The 25,497-nt window shown below is 43.6% G+C and overlaps 1 pseudogene; it reads right to left on the minus strand.

The window, feature by feature from the left end:
- Nucleotides 1-3,200: 3,200 nt before the first annotated feature.
- On the minus strand, nt 3,201-4,080 carry LOC104676570 (annotated as a pseudogene).
- Nucleotides 4,081-25,497: the final 21,417 nt, after the last annotated feature.

Consider the following 25,497-nt stretch of genomic DNA (forward strand, 5'->3'; position numbering starts at 1 on the left):
CAGTGAGGTGTGGTTCTGTGCCTATCTTAGGGCCAATGGATGTGAGTGGAAGGGAGGTGTGAACAAAGGCAGGACCATATTCTTAAAAGGAAGTTGCTTGCCTTTCATTTTCTACTTTTCCAATCCCACAGATTGGAATGTAGATGGGGTGAACTGCATCGATCCTGCAGGAAGGGCAGCAGCCATGGAGATTTTGAAACCACAGGATAGAAGGACCCAGGTGTCTGAGAGACCTTGGGGAGCAGACCCGCCTCCCCTGCTGGACTGTCAACTGATTTATATTAGTACATAAGAGAGAAATGAACTTCTATCCATTGAAGCCACTAAAATTTTGGTCACTATAAAAAATAAAACCAGCTGAACCAATATTCTAGCAAAAACAGAGATCCACCCAGTCTTTCTTTGGTGTGAGAGTAGATAAGGTTAACTTATTGGCTTTGGAGATAGGCATATCTAAAGTTCGAATCCTGACTCTGACAATTCTTAGCTTTGTGACTTTGGGCATATTATCGCAACCTCTGAATCCTCATCTGTTTTCATCTGTGAAATGGGATTATCCTATCTACTCATAAGATAGTAGTATGGTTTACTTTTTTAGATTGGATATAAAGCCCTTAGTACAGTGGCTGGCATTTAACTGTTCAAATAAAAGGCATGGATTACTATTATTTGGGAGTAGAGTTTGGACTTTGATTGCAAACATACATCTCATATATGTGACAGCCAAAGGCTTAGGTTTAATGAAATTTTCATTCACTAACTAGAATAGTTATTAATTCCTACTGTGTATAGGACATTCTCCTAGATGATGTGGAGGAGATAAAAAGATAATATAAAAATATAAAGATAAATAAGGAACAATTCTGCATTCAGGTATCTTACAATTTAGTGAGAAAGGAACTCCACGGCTAAATAAAATAAATGTGAAACATAAAGTGCAGACAAAATGTCAGGAGCAAGAAGAGGTTATACTTAAACCCAACTAGGGTAGGATTACCAGATTAAAATGTGGGACATCCAGTTAAATTTTATAAGTAACAGGTAATTTTTCAGTATAAGTATGCTCTATGAAATATTTAGGACATACTTATAGAAAAGATTATTCATTGTGCATCTGAAATTCAAATTTAACTGGGCATTCTTTATTTTGTTGGCTAAATCGGGCAACTCAAAACTTGGAAGGATTAAGGGAGACTTAAGGGACGAATTGGCATATGAACTGTGCCTTAAGGATAATGAACAGCATTTCAGTAGCTGGATTATTTAAGGCTATTCCAGGCTGAGAAGACAACAAGAATAAAGGATGAAAGGTTGAAAATGCCTGGCATATCTTGGTAACTATGCGTTACAGTCTGGTGATTCATCTAACTTGGCCATCATCTTGGTGGATCTAGCTAATGCCGAGCCTAGAGACAGTTACAGAAAAATGTGCCGCCATGTTGCAAAATTCAAAAACTAGGATCTGGGATCCTTAGCATTGTGTCTGTCTAACAGTACATGTCCCAAATTCTGAAAGCACAATTAAGCCAGAAAGTGGAGAATTTAAAGAAGGAGTGCGTAGTGCAATAGGGACATTCGATTCTAGGAAAAATAGGAATCACTACCCAGGTCTTCTTTCTCTGCAAGACAACTGTAAGACACACTACTTATAGGTTCTGGCAGCTTACAAGGACCCTAGTCTGTCCCCTCACCCAGGGATTGGCCCCAGGTAGCCATGTATGTTCTATGAGGCCCAAGTCACGTTACCCAAAGATGGTTGGGCCAATTGTGAGTATGTGACTCAGACTGAGCCAGCTGGACTCCATTTCCTGGGTGTTTGGAGTTAAGACTAGAAAATTCTAGTTCATTCTGAATCAATTGCTTGCATGGAGGAGTTGCAGTTATTAATAATTGCTGACAGGTAGAGCAAAGTCTTGTCCTTGCATTGGCTCAGGAACTCCGCTTGCTGAGGGCAATGAGACAGGAAGCCTGGAGACCCTTCTCTTCTGAGTTTGCTGATCAAAAGTTGGAAAAATTCTTTGCCAGGTTCTAAAAACTGATATGGTTTTTATCATATCAGTTACTGTGAAATTACAGATACTGTAAAATGTGCAAACAGGCCAATAATTGAGCTTTAGCTGGGTGGGTGGACAACCACCCAGCTAAACCATTTCTTTTTGTTCTTCAGTCACTATCCTTTAGCCAGCGTCAGGGTTGGCCTGGGCACCAAGGGCCCAAGGCGAGGGCCTGGCTGCCACCTGCTCTCTGGATCCCATGCTGGCCCTTCTCCATATGTATTCTCTGGAACCACAGTAAGGATGTATCCTGATCCCTAGGATTTTTCTGCTTTGTGCCCGCTCTAAACTCTGAGGGCTGCTGTTTGCATTATCGATAAGGAAGCAGCGAATCCGAAAGGTCAGCACCGTGTGCCTGCCTCTAATACCTCGTTCAAGCATGGGCTTGCAAGCCACGCCTGGTCTCATGATTCGAGCTTGGTGAGCTTGGGATTTAATGAGACTCATCTTGGGTTTGAACTGGTTTTGCTTTGGTCCTTGGGAATTCCCACAGAAAAGGATTCATCAGACCTATCAGGTGAGCTCTCTCCAAATAAAATGAAAATTAATTGCTTATGGTGTCTTGCACTCATGAATCAGGAAATGAGTCGGGGGGAAAATGCTAAGGAGTTAAAGCTGAAGAATGGTTTGTCTAACCTTATTGCCTAGATGTGGCTTTGAGCCCTATCAACTTCAATGCTAACTGTGGAAGGAGGATGCTTTGAATGGAGAAACAGGAAAAGACTTGTTTCCTGGGGCAGGGGACAGGGGTATAAGGTGCAGGGGATGTGGTGTCTTTCCCCTCACACTCTCAGGCATCCCATTGAAACTGGATCCCATTTCAAAAGTCCTCATTAAAGACTTCATTCTAGTATTGTTTACAGTAGAAATACCGAAGTGGGGAGGATGTAACCAATCTTCAAATAACCCGAGGTGCTGGACAGAGATGATTTTCACAGCTGGAGGATAGGAAGATGGAATCACACAAAAGCAAAAAGTAGTAAGCCTGTTACATTTCCAGCTCAACCAGACTTGCCAAGGTTACCCAGGCTCCAGGGAAGTCCTCAATGATGAGCTCACCTCAAAATTTTTTTTTTTTTTAGAAACTGATGTTTATTTTTCATCAACCATTTTTCCATGTTGCTTAAGAACCCGTGCAAGAACAGCTTAAGACCATTCAGTGGTAGCTCCTACACATTCAGTGGCCTGAGCAGTGGGAGCTGCAGACCAGTCTTCCGTGGCAGGCTGAGCACTCCAGTCTTCAGTAGGGAACTGCTGAATAGACGCAGAGGGCACCTGCCCACCTTCAGACCAGTCTGCAACCTCAGGCTGAGTAGCAGTGAACTCAGGAGCTGGAGCAGTCCATTCACCCTGAAATTTCTCCTTGGTCACTGCCTTTTCAGCAGCAGCCTGCTTTTCTTTTTCAATCTCTTCAGGATCTCTGCAGAAGTAGAGATCAGGCATGACCTCCCATGGGTGTTCATGGGAAATGGTGCTACGGATGCGCAGAACTTTCCGAGCCAGCATCCACCACATCAAACCCACTGAGTTTGTTGTTGCATGGGATGGCAATGTCCACATAGCGCAGAGGAGAATCTGTGTTACACAGAGCAATGGTAGGTAGGTTAACATAAGATGCCTCCATGAGAGGCTGGTGGTCAGCCCTGGGGTCAGTAACCACAAGAAGCCATGGCTCCCGGAAGGCTGCCTGGATCTGGTTAGTGAAGGTTCCAGGAGTGAAGCAGCCAGCAATTGGAGTGGCTCCAGTGGCAGCAGCAAACTTCAGCACAGCCCTCTGGCCAGTATTCCTGGAGGATATAACACTGACATCAGCAGGGTTTTCAATGGCAACAATGGCACAAGCTGCCAGCAGAAGCTTCTCCCAGGTCCTCTTCAGATTTATGATGTAGATGCCATCACTTTTCCTTTTAAAGATGTACTGTTCCATCTGGAAGTCAAGATTGGTGCCACCTAAGTGGGTTCCTGCTGCAAGGAACTTAAGGACATCCTCCTCCTTCATTTGCAGGACATCAAGGTCTCTGGACATTGTGAAAGTTTCCCTTTAAATTAGGATGGAAATCCAGAACAACGCCATATGGACCCCTCTGTAGGTAGCGCGGAAAGGGAGCTCACCTCAAATTTAGTCCTTGCCTAACTGGCAAAACCTGAGAGTGGATTTGTGCTTAAAAGGGTAAAGTATCTTCTTGCCAATAATAATGATCTCTGTTGTGAGGAAAAAGCCCCAGTTCTCTGAACCAATGTAATCTTTCATCAATGCTCATGTTTAATATCTTTCTGGAATGACAGTAATTGTTAATATACTTCTTACTTTGTGTGTGAGATTAATCTGATGTTTCATTCCTCACACCAGGCTCAGGGGAACCATAGTAATTTTCCACTTTGTAAAGCTTTCCTTCATGTTTTGTCCCACTCAAAGGCAGCTGTTCTCAATTTTGAGTACCTTTTGAATGACACGGGCATTTCTTGGACTCGTATGGATGGCTTTTTAGAAAAAGGTATCAGCAATTGACTCTGGCTACACCAGCGAAACAATCTTACCATGTGAGGTTGCATTTCTTTCTTCCCAGGGCCCATACTCAGCGTTTTATAGACGTGACCACTAGCCCCGCTCTTAATCAACTACCCATGATCTGCCCATTCATTAGACAGTAAAGCCTCTAAATTGTCAATAAATCACCAAAACAGAGCAACGCAGAAATGAACCACATGTATTTTATTCATTCATGAGTTTTCACAAGAGCTTTATGAGAAAATGGCCTGGACAGACTCCCAGAAAGAGAAAACCGCTGGATATCAAGAGACACCTCTCCCCAACTTTGGTAGTGCCTTAAAGAGTAAAAAGAGGCTTCTAAAAGCTCAGCAAGTAAGTAGATAGCTATTTTACCTGATTGTGCACATCAGGAACTAGACTGAAGACAGATTTGGGTTCATATTCTGGCTCCACCACTTTGCGATTTGAGACAAGTTACTTAATCTTCCTCTGCTCAGTTTCCCCATCTACAAAAGGACAATAATAAGGGCACCCACCTGATAGAGCTGTTATACAGTTAAATGAGATACTAATACTAATATTAGCAGCTAATTGTTTTGAGGGGGACAAGGTCTATCTCTGTTGCCCAGGCTGAAGCACAGTGGTGTGATCACAGATTACTGCAGCCTCAACCTCCTGGGCTCAAGCAATCCTCTCACCTCAGCCTCCTGAGTAGCTGGGACTACAGGACTTCACCACTATTCCTGGCTGATTTTTTATTTTTTATACATATGGGGCATCTCACTTTGTTGCCCAGGCTAGTCTCGAACTTCTGAGCTCAAGTGATCCACCTACCTTGGCCTCCCAAAGTGCTGGGATTACAGGCGTGCCCAGCCTGAAGCTAACTCTTTCAACAAGAAATATGAACCACTTTAGGTGTTTTAATCTAGGGAAATTTAATACAGGAAAAACTGATTCAAGAGACAATAGAGATGAGAAAGCAAACTGATGCTCATAAGGCAGCCTTGAGATTAGAAGTAGTGGGACACAGTTCCTAGGGCTGGAGGAAAAGCAGGAAGCTGCCCTGTGGGAGCTGAAACCACATCAGGATCTGAGCTGGAGCCATGGAGGAGATGCCACAGGATGCAGAGAGAAGGGGGAGAATATTCTGCCTCTCTCCAAATTCTGTCTTCTGGTCTTCCACTGGTCTTCCTCCAAATGGTTGACCCTTCCTGAGAGTTACAGGGAGCCCAGGGAATGTAGTTTCCTGAAATACAGAGCAGAGCAAGGGAAGGTCCAGGACTGATCTGAGGGCAAACAGGCAGTTAACCAGCAAAGCTGACACTCATTGAGCCCTTACCATAAGCCAGGTACTGGGCTAAGTTTTACATGGGTTAATTCATTTAAACCTGTTAGGAAGTGGTAGAACCAGGGTTTGAAGTGCCCAATATATGTTATATCAATTACTGAAGTAATCAGTGTGCAACCTAAAGGAAACAATGGCTTGTGGGTGCACCCCCCAAATTAAAAATAAATTGAAGGGAGGAAGCATGTCTTATTCATCTTTAAATCTCCAGCACATGGCATGATACCCTGCCCTTAATGGTCACTCAATTCATATGTGTTAAGCTAAGTGAAATTGACAGCAGTAAAGTCAGTGAAGTGAGTTCAAGTAAAGGACTGTCTCCCACCCTTGCTACTGACTTCCAAGGCGAATTCATAAAAGACTCCTGCCTGGCTCTTTATCTTAAGATAGATTTGGAGTCCTGAGCCACCATGTAGAGCCCATCATGTCCCCCTTGAAGCCCAGGCTGAAAGATCACATGGCCAGACTACACAAAGAGAGAAAGATGCCCTAGGAATACCCAAACCCAGGCACCAGACTTGTGAATGCAGAAGCCTTTGAGAGGAACCCAGAGCTGGCCACAGCCCCAGCCTGACCACAGCTACAGAAACTAGCTGGAGCCAGGGGTCCCAGTTGGCTGCTTCTGAATTGATGATTCACAGGTAAGAGATGTGTGTATTGCCACTTTCAGGCACCAAATTTTGGTGTGATTTGTTATGCAACAATAAATAATTAATATACAACTATAATACAGCAATATAAAATGGGAAAAATCCATTAAAAAGACAGGAATAATATGTCCCAAAATAACAGTGAGTCTCTGATAGGATTATGTGTGTGTGTACATGTGTGCATTTCTTCCTTCTCCTTTCCAAATTTTTTTGAATGATCAACTATTTCCTTGAAAAACTGAAAAAATACATTTTGTATTGAAAAACACTTAACTGTGACGTTTTTTGGCATCCAGGCTCCTTCAGCCAAGCTCAAGGCTTCCCACCAGGGATTCCTGAGGATCACAGGCAGTATATGAAAATGAATACAGCTGAAGCCTTAAGGGGAACCATAGCCCATCTGACCCAGCCCCCAGCTGCTCTAAACCCATATGCACACCCATGAGATGGTTGTTGTCCAGCCTTTCTGTGAATTAAACCTCTCCATGACAGGGGATTTATCCCATCCAGAGCCAGTTCTTTCCATCTTCAGGCTTCACTGACAGAAAGTCTTTCCTCCTAATGAACTGAAAAGTGTCTCCCTGGAGCTTCCACTCACTAGTCTTGCTCATGAAAGATTCATGAAGTCTTCATCGAATGCCTACTATGAGCCATTGTTCTAGGCCCTGGATACAACTGAATACAAGATAAATCAAGTGCTTATGCCCAAGGAGCTTAGATTCCAAAAGGGAAGATACACAATATTTTAAAAACTATATAGTTTAAAGACGTAGTACTAACTACTATGAAGAAAACAAGGTGAGATGATTTAATTTTTTTTACTTTTTACTTTTTTTAAATAGAGGTTAGTCACATTATGTTGCCCAGGCTGAAGTGCAGTGGCTATTCACAAGCATGATCATGGCACACTACAGCTTTGAATTCCTGGGATCAAGCAATCCTCCTGCTTCAGCCTCCTGAGCAGCTGGGACTACCGCCATGCCTCACTGCATCTGGCTACAGCAAGAGGATTGATGAGAGCATGATTTTAACATGTGTGGTCAGGGAATGCCACCCTAGGGAGATGACTTTGAGTAGAGATCTGACTGAGCAAGAGAGGGCACCTTGTGAATATCTGGGGAAAAGAACATTTTGGATAGAGGGGCGGCTTTTTCATTCTTCCCTGACTTCATTTTCCTTCCTTTCTCACCCGTCTCCACCATTCTCCAGCCATCGTGGCCTTCACACTGTTTCTCAGATTTGCCAGCTTCCGGACTCCATCCTTGACGCCCCCTAGAGGGCCATGTTAAGAACTTTAGATTTTATTCCAAGTATTATGGGGAACCATTGGAGTATTTTGCCACTGGGGTGACAGGAGCCGATTGATGTTTTCAAAGCATCACGCTGGCTGCTGTGTGAGAACAGAAGGAGGGTGGGGAACAGAGCGGGTAGGGAGACCTGTAATTGTTGTCCAGGCAGAAAATGGGTAAATGGGTGCGAAGTGGTTGGATTCTGGATCTATTTTAAAGGCAGAACCAGCAGCACGTATTGGATTAGATGTGCATGTGAAAATGAAAGGGGAGTCAGAGATAAGCCTAAGCTTCTTTTTAAATTAGCAATTTTACATTAACAAATATTTGTGTAATAAGATGGTGGGGACACACCTCTGAATAAAACAGCTGGTTGGTAGCCCGATGTGGTGGTGCACATGTGTGCTACTCGGGAGGCTGAGGCACAAGAATCGCTTGAACCCGGGAGGCAGAGGTTAAAGTGAGCCAAGATCGTGCCACTGCACTCCAGCCTGGGTGACAGAGTGAGACTTTCTGTAAAACAAACAACAACAACAACAAACAGCTGGTTGATACATGTTTTCAAAAGAGAGACAAACATATTTAACACATTAGTGTTTAATACATTAAATACACTATAGTTAGGCTATGTTAAAATGTACATCCTTGGGAACCCAGAGGAGGGGCAGTAAGGGCTTCCGAGAGGAGAAATCCCTCCATGAGTTGTGGGTGAGAAAGGCAGGCAAACATCTTCCCAGCAGGTGGCCCAGCCTGGTTGAGACCCAGAGGCAGGAAACTAAGGAAGGTGTTGAGGAAAACACTAAATGCTTGGGAATTATTGAGCTTAGTGTGCAAGATGGAAAGGAAATGAGTATAGGAAAACCCACAGAGACCAAGCTCCGGGGAGGAGTGGTCATTCTAAGGAGCGTGGGTTTTACCCTGAAGACAGTGAGAGCCATGACTGGGTATGGAACCAAGGGGCTCTGTGATGCTGTGGTCCTCAGAAAGATCATTCTGGCCGCCAAAGTGTGGAGAAGGAAATGAGATTGCAGTCTGGTGTGAAAATTATAATAGTAATCCAGGTTTAAAAAATGCTAAAAGATTGAACTAACACAAGAGAGGCAAAGAAAGAAGATGCACCCAGAAATAAGAGGTCAAGCGGACAGGTCTTCATGACTGATTGGATGTAGGGATGACCAAGTGTGATCTAGAATGGTTCCAGCTTCTGTGAGATGGAAAATAGGGGGAAAGGCAATGAGTGCTTCTGCACATGTGGAGTTTGCGCTGCTGATGGACACGCCAAGTGGGCTAGTCCTGCAGGCAGTTAGATATAGAAGTCTGAAGCTCAAGGGAAAGGTCGGGGCTGGAAAGAAAGATATATCCATGTCATTCTGTCCCTGGGGGTTCTATAAGTCAAGTCTGATTTGTTTTCTACATGGAGGCCCTTTAAATATTTGAGGACAGCCATGACGTTCTTCAACTCCACCCTACTGAGCTGCCTTGAGGTGAAAACCCTTGGTTCTTCCCATCACTGCTCACGTTATGGGTAGTGAAGCAGAGTGACTGGAAGTCTCACTGCTCAGTGTGGTCTGTGGTTCTGCAGCATCACCTAGGAGCTGTTAAGAAGTGCAGAGTCTCAGCCCCACCCTGGATCTACTGAATCGGAGACTACGTTCTAACAGAACCCCTCAGTGATGTGTGTGAAACGCTGGTTTAAAGTAGACTGGATTTAAACCAGTCTACTGCAGGGTTTGCACTCTGGTCCTGATGCTTATTAGCTGTGTGGAGGCAGATCATTTAACTGCTCCATGCCTCAGCTTCTTTCTTTATCAAATGGCAATAATTTTAGGATTTACTCCATGAGGATGTTATAAAGGCTTAAATGAAACAAGCTAGGCAGGTAAAGCATTTCTGTCAGGCATTTGGTAAGCATGAGGATTACTGATGACAAGGCTCCAGCCCCCTTCCCAACTAACCAGCTTCCTCTAGATAGTCTCCAACTTGTCTACACCCCCTTTAAAGCAGAGCACCCAGAACTGAGCACCTCTGCTGGGTGTGATCCGGCCAGCCCTGGGTAAGTTGAACTAGTTCATTCCAGATATTCCATTTTTATAGCTGCCACCTTCAGGTCCCATAGAATAGAGTCAATAGCATATAAGGGCAAAAAAAAAAAAAAAAAAAAAAAGAAAAGAAAAATAATTGAGCTAGATACCTAGACTGCCTGTGCTTACACCCTATCCCTACAATGTATGCTGGGTGGCCTTGCACAAGTCACTTAACCTCTCTGTGCCTATTTCCTCTTCTGTAAAATGAGGATAAAACTAGTACCTACCTTACAGGGTTATTGTGAAATTTAGATTATTTAAGGCACTTAGAATAGGACCTGGGGCATATAAGTATTTATTAACTGTGATAACGTGATAACGTGTAAAATCCCCATGTAATGCATCTTGCAAAATAATGGCATTTTAAAGGTTCAGAAAGGTTAAGATGCATCCAAGCCACAACATCTGGAAAGGTATATACTTAAGACTGGTTCAGAAACCAGGCCCCTTGCCCCACATCTGTGTCCTCTCCTCATGCAGGTATATTGTGGGCTGTGGGAATGGTGTCCCCACTGTGAGGTTGAACCACTCGGCCTACATAGCTGTACACAGCAGATCTGCCCTTTGTGTGTTCAGAGCATCAGGGTCCTGCTGCCTTCACGCAGGCTATGGAGGGAGAAGGAGCCTTGCTGTCTACACTCACAGAATCTTAATATCTTTGGATTTTGCTTCAGGTCACTAGCAAGTTCTGTAATTATGACTTAAATGTGGAGTTAATTTCAGTGAGAAATAATTTTGATTTTTCCTCCACCCTCACTGCCTTAAGTCTTTAAAAACTGTTGATGGCAGGGATTTTTGTCCAGGAACCTGATGCTGAATGTATTAACTTCTTTACCTTTTCCTGTCAATGTTGGCAGAATGGTGAAGAAATAATCACCTTTTTCTGGTCTGGTATGGGCTGAGGTTTTATTTGTTTTTGATTTGCTGAGTGGCCACCAGGAGCAGGGGGTTATGCTAGGGCAGTGGGACCACCAGGGCTGAAACTGACAACGGGATCATAAATATCAAACTCTAGTGAGCATCACAGCTGTCATTCCTAACCCTCCCCAGAAAGCTGATTCAGTATAGGCTCCAGGAGCTGGCATTTGAATGCGTACCCCAAAGGCTTCTCATGAAGAACATTCACTCTGAGAAACACTGCCGTATAATGTAGATTAAGGTAATAGTCATTGGAGTTAGATAAGGGCCAGGTTTCCTTGTGAGATCATAACTTTGCTAAGCTTTGGATCCCCTTAGCAGGGGCTAATAATTGGATCCAGCTCACCATGTTGCTGTGAGGATTAAATGAGACCAAGCATATAAAACATTTAAACACTGTGCCTCAATAGTCTGTGAACTCAATGAAAGAAAACTCACTGTTCTCGAAGAGCAGTATAGTCTTTTGGTTTGAGTGCAGATACTGGAACCAAACGGATCTAGTCTCCCATCCTGTTCTACCATTTACAAAATGTGTGACCTTGGTTTCCTATACTATTTAAAAAAAAAACGAGACTAATATAGTTCCTCCCTCATGGAGTTGTAAAGGCAAAGACATGGATCGAATGCTCAACACAGTGCCTGGTGTAATGATTAGTACCGTTCCCCAATATTTTTGGCTCTCCTTCTGGGTACATGATGGAATTGTACCTTTCCAATTTAAAGTTAGGTATGACTATGTGACTTGCTTTGGCCCATGAAATGTGAGCAGAAACGATGTGTCACTTCTGAGCAGAAGTTTTAAGAGACAGTGTACAATTGGCCACATTCCTCTTGCTCTACTGGGGGAGAGTGTGGAGCACAAGTCCTATTGGAGCCTCTGTTTATCTGGATCCTGAGAGTCTATGTGAAGCAGAGGTTGCCTGGTGACTCCAATGGACATGTAGAATTAGCAGGCAAAGAAAAGAACAGTTGTTATGTTAAGCCATAGGGATGTAGAGGTCATTTGTGACTGTAGCATAACCTAGTCCATCCTACCTAATACACCTGCTGCACAGGAGCTTCCCAAGTCCTTATCAACTATGAATGTTATAATCTTTGTCCTTGAGCGACTTACAACTGAGGTGGAGCACAAGTAAGACTACGATGAATACTAAAGAATAACCCTTCACTGCCTATGAGAGTGCTAAATAAGTGGACATTTTCAATATAGTATATATTCTAGAAGGAAGTGAAGAGAAAGAGACTGTGGCCTGCAATAATTAGAAAAAGTCTGGTTTTATATTAAACCCAAATTTACTGAGACTTTTAATTTTTATTCTATCTAAAGTAAAAAGAAATTTAATTCCTGATGTGTCTTGTCCTATAACCTAGACCTTGCGTTCTTGGGAAGAATCTTCAATTGAATATTTAAGCAATTATAGCAACCAGGACCTCCCAAAGTGTTCCCTGTTTTCATTAAATCTCAATTTCCAAGACATATGTCTTCCCTTTTAGCATTTCATTAAAGAAAAAAGAAAAGAAAGGAGGGAGGGAGGGAAGAAAGTACAGTGAAAGGCTATGGGATAAATTGGTGTTTTGTTCTTTCTTACAAAAGGCATTCCTCCTCTTTCTTCCTTCCTGGCTTGAAGCATTCTTGGCTCTCATCTGCTGTCCAAGTCACTAGAATCCAAGAAGGTGTAGGCAGTGGGATTCAGATGAGAAGGCTGCAGTGGGGAAAGCTGTGACGGGGACCACAGCTTCAGCAGCAGGTACCAGCCCAGGGCACCAAGAGACCACGTGAGAGAAGCCAGAGACCACAGCCTCAGAACAGAGCCAGGTCTGTGAACCTAGCGAGCAGTACCCAATGTGGGAGGCCACTGAGCATGTGCAAAGACCTCTCCCCTACCGCCACGAGGCTACCTCAGCTCTTCCTTGTGCCCAAATGCCTTCTTAGGATAGAGGTGTAGGAGGAGGAACAACAGCTCCATAGAAGTTTGAACTTTGGATGGATGAAGTAAACTGAGACTTTCCCCGGGGACTCCAGAGGAAGACGAAATCAGTTTTAGAAAACTAAAGTACTATTTTTGTTTACCTGAATAAAATTTAACACCACCACCATATATTGAATTATAACCACATGCAATGAAATTGCAATGATTGTACTATTCACATTTGAACAAGTATGAAAAAAAAATGAACCCACAGACAGTGAGGCCCCTTCTTTGCAAGGCATTAAAACAGCATTCATTAATTTAGTGGTTCTCAAAATTTACGTGTGCATCAGAAATACCTGGAAAGCTTGTTCTCTAGTGAGAACAAATCTTCTCTAGTGAGAAATTACATCACTGTTTGTGAGCAGAATACCAATTACTGAACCCACACTCAGAGTTTCCGACTCAGTGGATCTGAGGTGGGGGCTTAGAATCTGCATTTCCTTTTTTTTTTTTTTTTTTTTTTTTGACATGGTCTCACACTGTCACCAAGGTTGAAGTGCAGTGGCATGATCTCAAGTAATCCTCCTGCCCCAGCCTCCCAAGTAGCTGGGACCACAGACATGCACTACCGCATCTGGTTAATTTTTGTATTTTTAGTAGAGATGGAGTTTCACCATGTTCCCAGGCTGGTCTCAAACTCCCAGAACCTGCATTTCTAACCAGCTCTCAGGTGATGCTGATGCTGCTGGTCCAGGGGCTTCACTTTGAGAACCACTGCACTAATTCATCCAAGTCCAGTGTTCAGCTAGCTCTTCTTTTCTATGGTTTCTCCAGTTGTTATTAAATACTAGCTGATGAAACTATAGAACACAGCTGTAGCTATTTCATTATTGTTATTATCATTTCTTCTTCACCTTCATCCCCACTGACATTTACTAAGCAGTTACTATGAGTCAAGCACTGTACTAAGTACCTTATACAGCTGATCTCATTTCATTTTCACAAACACTATTCTCATTTTCCAGGTGAAGGAACTGAAGCTTCCAGAAGTCAGAGAACTTACTATTCAAAGTGATAGAGCCCCCAAGTGGCACAGCTGGATCTCACTGGGCAGTCTGACCCAGAGCACAATTCCTAAACCATTGGTACTTCAATCTTTCACTTGAACAATGCTCTTCAGAATGGGGTAATTGAGGGGTATGGAGTCTCAGAACTGATAAAAACAAACATACACAAAACCCCACTGAATATGTAAAAACTGTGTTAGTAATCCTTAAGCCATCTCAGATGGGGGAACATTTCTGGCCCTGTTTCTCCATAACTTCAACACCTGCCACTGTGTCACTGACTTTTAATTTTTTCTTTTTTATAGAGTCTCACTCTGCTGCCCTGGTGGGAGAACAGTAGTGGGATCACAGCTCACTGCAGCCTCTAACTCCTGGGTTCAAGCAATCCTCCCACCTCAGACTCTTGAGCAGCTGGGACTATAGATGCCCACCACCACACACCTGGCTAATTTTTTTAACTTTTGTAGAGACGTGGTCTTGCTATGTTGCCCAGGTTGGTCTTGAACTTCTGGCCTCAAACGATCTTCCCACCTTGGCCTCCCTAAGTGCTTGGATTATAGGCATAAGCCACCATGCCCAGCCTCCATTTCACTGATTTTTAAAACGCTCTTCCCTTTTCTGAACCAAAAAGTTTCTATTTATTTCCTATCAGAGTTTAGCTCTCTGTTTTCTGGTCACTTTCTCAACTATCCCCCTGGTGGGGGTGGGGGGCAAAGGGAGGGGTTCTTGCCCAAGCACCTAATTAAATTGAATTTTGCTAAACAAAAAAAAACTTCTCTAGTGAGAAATTATATCACTGTTTGTGAGCAGAAGCAGCTGTCAGCAATTATGTTTTAAATAGTAGGGCTTATTTTTCTATTCGATATGTGTGGTTTATAAAAACTCGCCTGTATGGAGAAGCAAGGCCTGTGATAATCTTGAACAGGAACAGTCCATGTCCAAGTCCACCTTTTGCAATCTGTGTTAGATCCAAAGAGTATTTTCATAGTCTCCCCTGATTCCAGCCCTCTGGTGTGCCAGATTTGGGGGCTAGTAGCAACCACTTGTTAGGTGGCCCCAGAAGTGTGAGCAAACCTCAGATCCAAACTTTCAAAGAATGAATTGGGTCCATGAATCCCATTAGTCAGCTGCCAGGAACATGCTCTCTATGTTTTCTCCACAAGAATTTCCAATCTGGGTGTCACATGGAGCAGGGCAAGGTCGTCTTCAGGGTCCGTCTGTGCAGGAGAGCATTGTTCTTGTTCTCCTGGAGGCCTGGCTCAGCTCTGCTTCCTGGGGACACGATGGGGGAATCCTGGATGGAAACCCCACTACTTCCTCCTCCTCCCTGCTCCTTCTCCTCCTCCTGCCCCCTCCTCCTCCCGGGATCGGGGATAGGTGGTTGGGAATGGCACATCCTAGTGGGCCCAACTCTTTACAGGGTGAGGAGGCATCTTCCCAAGGATCAGCTGGATCACGGCTCACTACAGCCTCCAACGCCTAGGCTCAAGCCATCCTTCCACCTCACCCTGAAGAGTAGCTGGGACTACAGATGCACACCACCACGTTTGGCTAATTTGTTTTGTTTGTTTTGTTTTGTTTTTTGAGATGGAGTCTTGCTCTGTCGCCCAGGCTGGAGTGTAGTGGCGCAATCTTGGCTCACTGCAACCTCCACCTCCTGGGTTCAAGCAATTCTCCTGCCTCAGACTCCTGAGTAGCTGGGATTACAGGCATGCGCCACCACACCCAGCTAATTTTTTGTGTTTTTAGTAGAGACGGGGTTTCACCATGTTAGCCAGGATGGTCTTGACCTCCTGACCTGGTGATCCGCCCACCTCAGCCTCCCAAAGTGCTGGGATTACAGGCATGAGCCACTGCACCTGGCCATTTTGTTGTTGTTGTTTTTGAGACTGAGTCTTGCTCTGTCACCAGGCTGGAGTGCGGTGGCGCGATCTTGGCTCACTGCAACCTCTGCCTCCTGGGTTCAAGCAATTCTGTCTTAGCCTCCCGAGTAGCTGGGATTACAGGTGTGCGCCACCACGCCCGGCTCATTTTTTGTATTTTAGTAGAGACTGGGTTTCACCATGTTAGGCTGGTCTTGATCTCCAGTGGTGTCAAGGCTGTAGGAATTTCAGATGTACTGAGGTTCCAGCACAAGGAGCTTATAAGGAGATGAAGAGATTCAGGAGAAAAACCTAACAGCCCCAACACAGAGGGGAAAGTGAAAACCAGTAACAGCTGTGGGGAGACCAGGCACATGGCTTCCACCTGTAATCCCAGCACTTTGGGAGGCTGAGGTGGGTGCTTTACTTGAGATCGGGAGTTTGAGACCAGCCTGGCCAACATGATGAAACCCCATCTCTACTAAAAATACAAAAAATTAGCTGGACGTGGTGGGAGGCACCTGTAATCCCAGCTACTTGGGAGGCTGAGGCAGGAGTATCGCTTGTAATGTGGAAAGTGGAGGTTGCAGTGAGCCAAGATTGCACCACTGCACTCCAGCCTGGCAGGAGTGAGGCTCTGTCTCAAAATAAATAAATAAACAAACAAACAAAGATCCCACTATCCCCAAATAACCACTGTTATTTTATGTAAGTGTAGTTACATATTTTTGTATGTCTTTTAATATTTCATAAATATCAGATATGTGTATCACCCAGATTTTTCCTATATTTAAATATATGATATTCAAAATACAATTGCATCATACTGTGGGTACTGTTTCACGAGCTCCTTTTTTCCCTGCTTCATAATTGTGAATCTATTTCCAAGTCAATCAGTAGACATCTATGTCATTCCTGGTGGTATATTATAGGGCAGACTATTATAATTTATTTAATGGGTTTCCTCTTGTGGAACTCCTGAGTTCAGCAAGAACTGGACTAGTCCACTTCAACTGGACTACAGTCCTCTTCCCTCTCTACTCCTCACCCCCAAAGACTAACATATAGCAATTTTTCTCCCCACAGCTGTTACTGGTTTTCACTCCCCACCACCCCGCCACTGTGTTGGGGCTCTTAGGTTTTTCTCCTGAATCTCTCCATCTCCTTATAAGCTCCTTGTGCTGGGACGGTGACCTCCATACATCTGCAATTCCTACAGCCTTGACACCACTGCTTGCCCACTGACTGATTGATGGACAGGTGGGCAGCCGCCCAGGATAAAGGCAGATTTGCTCCTTTATTTTTTTCTTTTTCTTTTGAGACAGAGTGTCATTATTGCCACCAGGCTGGAGCCTCTCAAGTAGCTGGGAATAGAGGCGTGCACCACCACGCCCAGCTAAATTTTGTACTTTTTAGTAGAAACAGGGTTTCACCATGTTGGCCAGGCTGGTCTCAAACTCCTGACCTCAGGTGATCCTCCCGCCTCGGCCTCCCAAAGTGCTGGGATTACAGGTGTGAGCCATCGCACCCAATCGAGATTTGCTCTAAATCACTCTTCTCCGCAGCAAGCGTTCTCCCACCTGTGCTTATCCTCCTTCTTTCCCTCGCACACATTCTAATATTCTGTCTCACTTTTCATGCCGTCTTGTATTCTCTTTAAGCTTTCTTCGTTACCCAACACACATTCTATAAATCTTCCTCTTTTTCTTTATCTTCTTAATCTTTTCTTCTTTTCTTCCCTTCCCAACATACAGTTCACACCCCCATATCACACCCCTCAAACTCTCCATATCCATATCCCCTTATGCTCACACCCCCTACACAGACACCCCCCTTTAACTGGATATCCATCCCACATACACTAGGATACTCTGTATCTCTCCCTCCCTCTTCACTGAGGAAACCCAGCCTTTGTAAAATCAGGCTGAGCAGGCCAGCTGAAGACTGCCCATCTGATTGCAATGCTATTGAGGGGCGAATTTGTCCAGGCCCTAGAGCTCATGGAATTCCTTCATTCCCTCAAGCAGCATTGAATTTGAACTGCACAAAGAAGAAAGAAAAAGAGAAAAAGCAAAGTGTATGTTATCCTAGATTCTTATGGTGCTAACAGGACCAGGAATTTCAGATGCATTAACACTTTACATCAATTAAAAGAGACAAAACGGAGGGGTATCTTCAGGGTATTTCCAGGAAGCCTGGAAATGACTAGGAGGTCTTTTGGGAGAGCTTCTTTCAGTTTTCAAATGAGCATCACTGTGTTTTATCTAAGGTGGAAGGATTTGTTGGGGTTTTGATTCATTTCACTGTCAACAATTTTCCTCCTGGCATGGTGGCTCATGCCTGTAATCCTAGCACTTTGGGAGGTCGAGGCCAGTAGATCACTTGAGGTCAGGAGTTCAAGACCATCCTGGGCAACATGGTGAAACTCTGTCTCTACTAAAAATACAAAAATTAACCGGGTGTAGTGGTGCATGCTTGTAATCCCTGCTACTAGTGAGGCTGAGGCAGCAGAATTGCTTGAACACAGGAGGCGGAGGTTGCAGTGAGCTGAGATGGCACGACTGCACTCCAGCCTGGATGACAGAGCAGAGACTCCATATCAAACAACAACAACAACAACAACAATTTCCCAAGGGAAACTTAGGAGCTTCCGTTTCCAGATGTGTTGTTCATTTTGTTGCCATTGCCCTCAACTGGGAAAATGGAAAAAAAAAAAAAAAAAAAAAAGGCTTAAGGTGGGAAGGTGGACTTACGTCTATATGGCGGAGTAAAACCAAGACACACAGGTCCGACCTCTGCTACTAGCTACTTGTGTGACCCTGGATAAGTCACTTGCTCTGAATCTGTTTCCTCACCAATAAAATCACAAAGCCTTTTCTAGCTCCTGATTTCTATGTGAATAATGGCTTCGCTTTAGGAAGCAGAGAGAAAAACATGAAAAGGAAGAGAACTTGGAAAAAGCGAGAGACAACAATTTGTTTCTCAGTCTGACCACTGCTGGGTGAATACTGATTCAAAATAAAATTCAGAATTGTTAAGAACAGAACTGTTCCTAGGGAGATTATGATGCAGCCTGTTAACCACTCTTCAGAGATGATTTCCCCATTTTCCTTTAATGAATACAGAGTTACCCTGATCCAAATAACACATCAATATTAATTACTTTCTAACATCAGCACAATGGGATATGAACAGTAGTGACATGTGCAACTTCAGCATTATTTTCTTTTCTCTTTTATTCTTTTTTTTTTTTTTTTTTTTTTTTTGGACATGGAGTCTTGTTCTGTCGCCCAGGCTGGAGTGGAATGGTGTGATCTTGGCTCACTGCAACCTCCTCCCCCCGGGTTCAATTGCTTGTCCTGCCTCAGCCTCCCAAGTAGCTGGAATTGCAGGCATGTGCCACCACCCTGGCTAATTTTTGTATTTTTAGTAGAGACGTGATTTCTCCATGTTAGCCAGACTGGTCTCAAACTCCCAACTTCAAGTGATCCGCCCCCCCACCCCATGCCCCCCGGCCTCCCAAAGTGCTGGGAATACAGCCGTGGCCCCACCCCTGGCCCCACCCCACACCCAGCCTCTTTACCATTATTTTCTTAAATATGCCTGTCCTTGACTCTTTCTCCCACTTTTCACCAACTGATCGCTGGTGACAACTGGAGTTCCCTAGCAAGCCACATCATAAGTGGCAGAGCCTTCCTGCAGGCCTGGGCCACTCAGCCATAGACTTTCACATGAGAGAGAGAAAAAGAATCCTCCACAGTTTAAGCAGCTGGGTTTTGAGTCTTTCTGTAAAAGCAGATTAACCTTTAGTCTAACTAATATGGAAATCTTCAGATAAGAATCTAAGAAGTTCGAAAGTAATTCATACTATCATCAGGAAAAAAGTTAGAAACAGCAATGGGATTGTATTGAAAGAAGACAGGCTAAGGAGGCTGGCAGACCTGGATTTGAATCCCGGCTCTGTTGCTTACCAGTTCTGTAATTTTTTATTTATTTATTTATTTATTTAGAGACAGTGTTTCCCTCTGTCACCCATGCTGGAGTGCAGTGGGGCAATCTCGGCTCATGGCAACCTCTGGGTTCAAGTGATTCTACCGTCTCAGCCTCCCAAGTAGCTGGGACTACAGGTGTACACCACCATGCCTGGCTAATTTTTTGTATTAACGGATCATTTACCCTGTGTCTGTTTGCTCATTTATAAAATAGCAAAATGCTATCTGGTTTAGTTGTGAAGAAGAGATCAAGATGGAAAAGTGCCTGACTACTCAATAGATGGCAGTTGTGGTTATTACTTACAATGCATCATTGAAAGAATCAATTCAAGGAGGACTTAAGCAGTAGGACTCAAGAAGGGTGGCATTTTTATTATTTTCATGTGTGGGGCAATAGCTCTCAACTTCAGAGCCTCTAGCCTTCCCAAGTTCCAACCAATGTGAGAGAGAAAGTAGTCAGCAAAATGACTAAAAGCCCAAAGGGGAACCAAAAACAGAAATACCTTAACATAAAGCAGTGACTTTCGCAGGACTGGGATCAGGAGACATTTCTTTCTGGTCCTAGAATCAAGAAGAATTGTGCCTAATGGACACTGTAAATTGCATACCTGAGCAAGTCTCCCTCTTGGCCTTGACTGCTGAAAAACTCAGCCAAATTTGACTGCTGGAAAACTCAAACGTGTTACACCTAGCTGGTAAGACAGGCTCTTTTCTGTTTACTTAACTCCTGACTTCATCTTACATCTCTAACCTGAAAGATTTTTTTCTCTTTCTTCTTCCAATTTGTGTTCTCTTCTGGTATATTATGAATTCCTATAAGACTGTTAAATGTTTTCTTGGAGCAAAGAATGAACGAATGCATGGATGGGTAAATGAGAGAATAACATCCTCACAGATGGTCAGTCCAATTGCCTAATCTTGATATTTGTAGTGATTAGAAGCTCCCCATCTGATAAAATAGTTCGTTTAAATTTTATTATTAGAATATTCTGGCTCACACAGTTGATATCTGCTTCCTTATAGGAAAAATACTATTATTCGTAACGAGAGGAATTTTTTGGTTTTTTTTTTTTGTTTGTTTCTGTTTGCTTGTTTTTCAGAGGCAGGGTCTCACTCTCACCCAGGTTGCAAAGCAGGGGCACAATCACAGCTCACTGCAGCCTCAGATTCCTTGGGGACTACTCAAGCAATCCTCCTGTCTCACCCTCCCAAGTAGCTGGGACTACAGGTGCAGCCACTTTGAAAAACAGTCTACGTTTTGCTCAAAAGATTAAACATAGAGTTATTGTATAATCCATCAATTCTACTCCTAGGTGTATACCCAAGATAAATGAAAACATATGTCCACAAAAAAACCCACTTTGTACACAAATGTTTATAGCAACATTATTCACAATAGTAAAACAACCCAAATGCTCAACTGGAGAATGGATAATGAAATGAGGAATATTCATACAATGGAATATTTTTCCGCAATAAAAAGAAATGAAATATGATACATACTATAAAATGGATGAAACTTGAAAACGAGGTTAAGTGAAAGAATCCAGTCACAAAAGACCCTATTATTCTATCTGTATGAAATTCCAAGAATAGACAGATAGACACAGAAAGTAGTTTAGTGGTTACCTAGGGCTGGGGTTGGAATGGGGTGCCAGATGTTGAGGGGAAAATATAGAGTAACTGTTAATGGATATGGAGGTTCTTTTAGGGGTGATGAAATTGCAAAATTGATTGTGGTGATGGTTGCACAATTTTGTGACTATACTGAAAACAATTGATTTGTATATTTTAATTAGGTCAGTTGTGTGCTATATGAATCATATCTCAATAAAGATGTTATTTTTAAAATGAGGTGCAGGTGTTGTATCAATCATTGTTCTTAATTACAAACAAATGAATCTATGGTTAATAGCTGTGAACAGAAGTTCTCAGAAAAGAAATTTGGAGGAAAAAAACTTTATATCTGTGAACAGTTTGTAAACCAGGGAGCAAACTGTTTAAAATGAAGATGCATTTCAGAGAACAAAGGGAGGATCTGCGTTTTATAGTGAAAGTTCCCACCCAGGTTCCCAATCAGGTCTGTTTTATGTATTTGAAGAAGTCAAGCTAACTTAGTTCTGATTGGTCAATATAGCTGAGTCCTGATTGGTTGATATAGCTGAGACCTGATTGGTTGATTCAGCTGAGCTCTGATTAGTTGGTTCAGATGAGCTTTGAAAGTCCCACAGTTAAAGAGAAGTGTTGGTTTTCGTGACAGAGTATGTGTGTGACTTCTAGTCAGCAAATGACTGCTTGGTTCTATTTAAAATTTAGGCCCAGTTAGCCACTTGGGGATCCACTGGAAGAATTTACTTTTTAGGGGTCACACTTGTTTACATAGCTTAAGCAGAAAAGATAATTTATTAAGGATATTAGGAATCTCATAGACTCTCCCAGTGGGTTAGGGTGTCAGTCCTCAAATGCCACCCTTGGGGACTCCTCCAGTGCAGCCACTACTTACCCATACTCTATAGCTCTTGCCGAACAGTCTTGAGTATCCCCTTACTGCTACTTGCCAAGACTTGATTATCCTCATCACCTCAGCTCAGATGAAGCTTCCTCGGGATGCCGTCTCCCAAATAGATATCCTGAGGGAAGCCGTCTGATTGACTGGCTGACCTTTCATCACATGCCTGCACCTACCCTGCTAAGGAAGCTGGAAAAGTGAGATCTGGCTTCTGCATTAGTGGGGTAGGTTGCATTTGAGAAATACTCTAATCAAGAGAAGGATGTTTCTTTTATATTCTCTTCCTCCTTTCCATTGGATAAGGTGAATTTCCATTTGAGTTTTCTTCTGCTGGTTTAAAGGTTAGATATTCCATTTTTGTTCTTATGATAGTTGCCATTAACTTAAGACCCATTTGTAGGTTTCTTAATACAACAGTGTGCTATAGACAACTTGTGCACATCTTACTTGGCATTCATTGTATTCTGTGTTTCTTAGTAGCTGGAATTCTGTCATAGCAGGAGAATATTTACACTATAGAAATTGTCTAGTGCTATCCCTGTGTCTGGAATTGGTTCCTTCCCATGAGTTCTTGGTGAAGAAAGTCATTGGTAGCTTGATGGGACTGGCATTGAATCTATAAATTACCTTGGGCAGTATGGTCATTTTCATGATGTTGATTCAATAAACTTATCTTTTAGAATCAATTGACCTTCGAGTGAGTCAGGTGACAGGAGAGTATATTTTCTTCAGGCCTCCTATAGCCAATCGAGGAAGCCACATGGATCTTCCTTTTCCTAAGTTATGGTGGACATCATTGAGTAATTCATGGGCTTTTTCCTAATTCTCCTTAGTCATTCTAGAACACAGGTCAACAGATGTTTATGACTCCAGTCCCCATGATCTGAGTCGAGGTCCCAGTGGGGATCCATACTGGGGATGGCTTGCTGACCAGTAGGGAATTTATCCCTTTCTTTGGCTGTCATTCTATCATTTACTTGACTAAGATACCAGGTATCCCCAAATTCTCAGGCTACAGCTAAAGCCACATTCTTTTCATTAGAGACCAGGGTTTGATCTAACAATAGCATGACATCTCTCCAAGTGAGATAGAAGGTTTGCCCTAGACCCTGTAGGACATCTCTATGATGTACCTATCAGGATCATCTGAAAACTTCCCCAGGCCTGCCTTGATCTGCTTTAAATCAAAGAGGGAGAAGGGAACACGTACCTGGGTTGGGCCAAATTACCCTCCCCCTACAGCTTGAAGGAGACCTAACTGATAGCCCAGGGGGTTTTGTGATCCTTTGGAGATTTCTTTGCTTATTTCCTTCTGGGCTGGGGAGATTAGGGGAGGCTTATCATTAATAGGAAGGGGAGCTATAGGGAGGGTAGGATAAGCTGAGAGGTCCTCCTGTGGGGTGTAAATTGCAAGCTTTGCATAGTTGTGGATTCTCCTTCAATGAAAAGAAGGCTTGGACATAAGGTATTTCACTCCATTTGCCTTCCCTCTTACAGAAAAGATCAAGCTGCGGGATAGTATTGTAATTTATACCTCCCTCAGGTGGCCATTTTTCCCCATCAGAGAGAGAATATTGGGGCCAGGACATAGTGCAGAAAAAATGAGCCACCTCTTTTTCAGGGTTTGCAGGTCAAATTGGGCCCAATGGCTTAGGATGCGTTTCAAGGGTGAGCCTATTGATGCCTAAGTGTTTCCCATCTGAAAGAAAAAACCATCCGTGGTTTTGGTTTGTTTGGTTTCTCCCCCTGCCCAAGAACCTGCAATGGTCCCTGGATCCTGATAATCAGAATAATTGTGCTCACCAACGCAGCAGCAGAAACCCCTCTTGCCCAGGAACCTGCCACAGTCCCTGGACCCTGCTGATCATAATAGTTGTGCTCACCGACGCAGCAGCAGAAACACCTCTTACCCAAGAACCCTCCACGGTCCCTGGACTCTGCTGATCGGAATAGTTTCATGCACCAACACAGCAGCAGAAACCCTAGTTTTCCTTCTAGACCACAAGGAGGACCAAGGAAGGTCGAATTTAGTGGCCCCTACTGACGCATTCTCAAAAACCTGTTAGAGTCCTAAGCATTCTCCTGTTAGTATTGGGACCTTACCCCTGTCTAGTAAAGATGTTGTGCCCCAAAAATAAAGTGAAGGGCCATACACTGAGGGAGGAAAGGGACCTCCAGAGTTGGAAGAGTGATGTCTTTTGTCCTCATTTATATGGATAGGAAAGATACCATTTCTGAAGCTCCTCATATCCTAGCTTCAGGAATAGCTTTGGTTAGGCCTGCTACTCTGAGGAGGGATCCTAAAATTCCAGATAGTCCCCTGCCCCAGTGGGGCCTTGGGCAAAAATTATGTTTTTCTGATTGGCGAGTCCGGGTGCCTAAAGAAGGTAACAGAGTCCTGAGGTTTATACTAGAAATCATTCTTATAGGAGAAACTAGAAAAGCACCAGAGACGGGGTGGTTTTTAGAAGCGGGACTAGCCTCGGGGAAGAGAGGCGAGAGGACGTTTGTCTGACAGGCATTAGGACCCAGGAGGCAAGGGTCAGGATAGATAGGATAGATGGGCGAGTCTCACTTAGGTGACATGATTTTGAGAGTTCCACTCATGGCTGCAGGGTCAACCAACTTGCTGTCAGGACCCTGGAGCTGAATGGCTTTCCTCTCTGTTGACCCTCGGCTCAGCCCAGAAGTACAAGAAAAGCGGAAACTGGTTCCAGGCAAACCAATGCTCCCAACTCCGAAGAGTTGGGGATTGTTAGCCCTTTCCCAGAAAACCTGACACCCGTGTCTTTAGTCTGGCGGCTGTGTTAGTCGCTTTTAACTGACCGTCAGGTGCCCAGTATTCAGCCCCCGAATTCTAAGGAAAAATAGGACAGAATAGCTAGCAAAAGGGGTCCAATGGTGCTCACTGCTTGGCATTAGTCAATAGTCCCTTCGTGTTTGCCAAAATGTATCCGGAATTGGTTCCTTCTGGTGGGTTCTTGGTCTTGCTGACTTCAAGAATGAAGCCGTGGACCCTCATAGTGAGTGTTACATTTCTTAAAGATGGTGTGTCCAGAGTTTGTTCCTTCAGATGTTCAGATGTTTCTGGAGTTTCTTCCTTCCGGTGGGTTTGTGGTCTCACTGACTTCAGGAATGAAGACGCAGTCTCTCGTGGTGAGTGTTACAGCTCATAAAGGTAGTGCAGACACAAAGAGTGAACAGCAGCAAGATTTATTGTGAAGAGTGAAAGAACAAAGTTTCCACAGTGTGGAAAGGGACCCAAGTGGGTTGCTGCTGCTGGCTCAGCTGGCCAGTTTTTATTCCCTTATTTGGCCCCGCCC

Source organism: Rhinopithecus roxellana, chromosome 10 (genome assembly GCF_007565055.1).
Source record: "Rhinopithecus roxellana isolate Shanxi Qingling chromosome 10, ASM756505v1, whole genome shotgun sequence".
NCBI lineage: Eukaryota > Metazoa > Chordata > Mammalia > Primates > Cercopithecidae > Rhinopithecus > Rhinopithecus roxellana.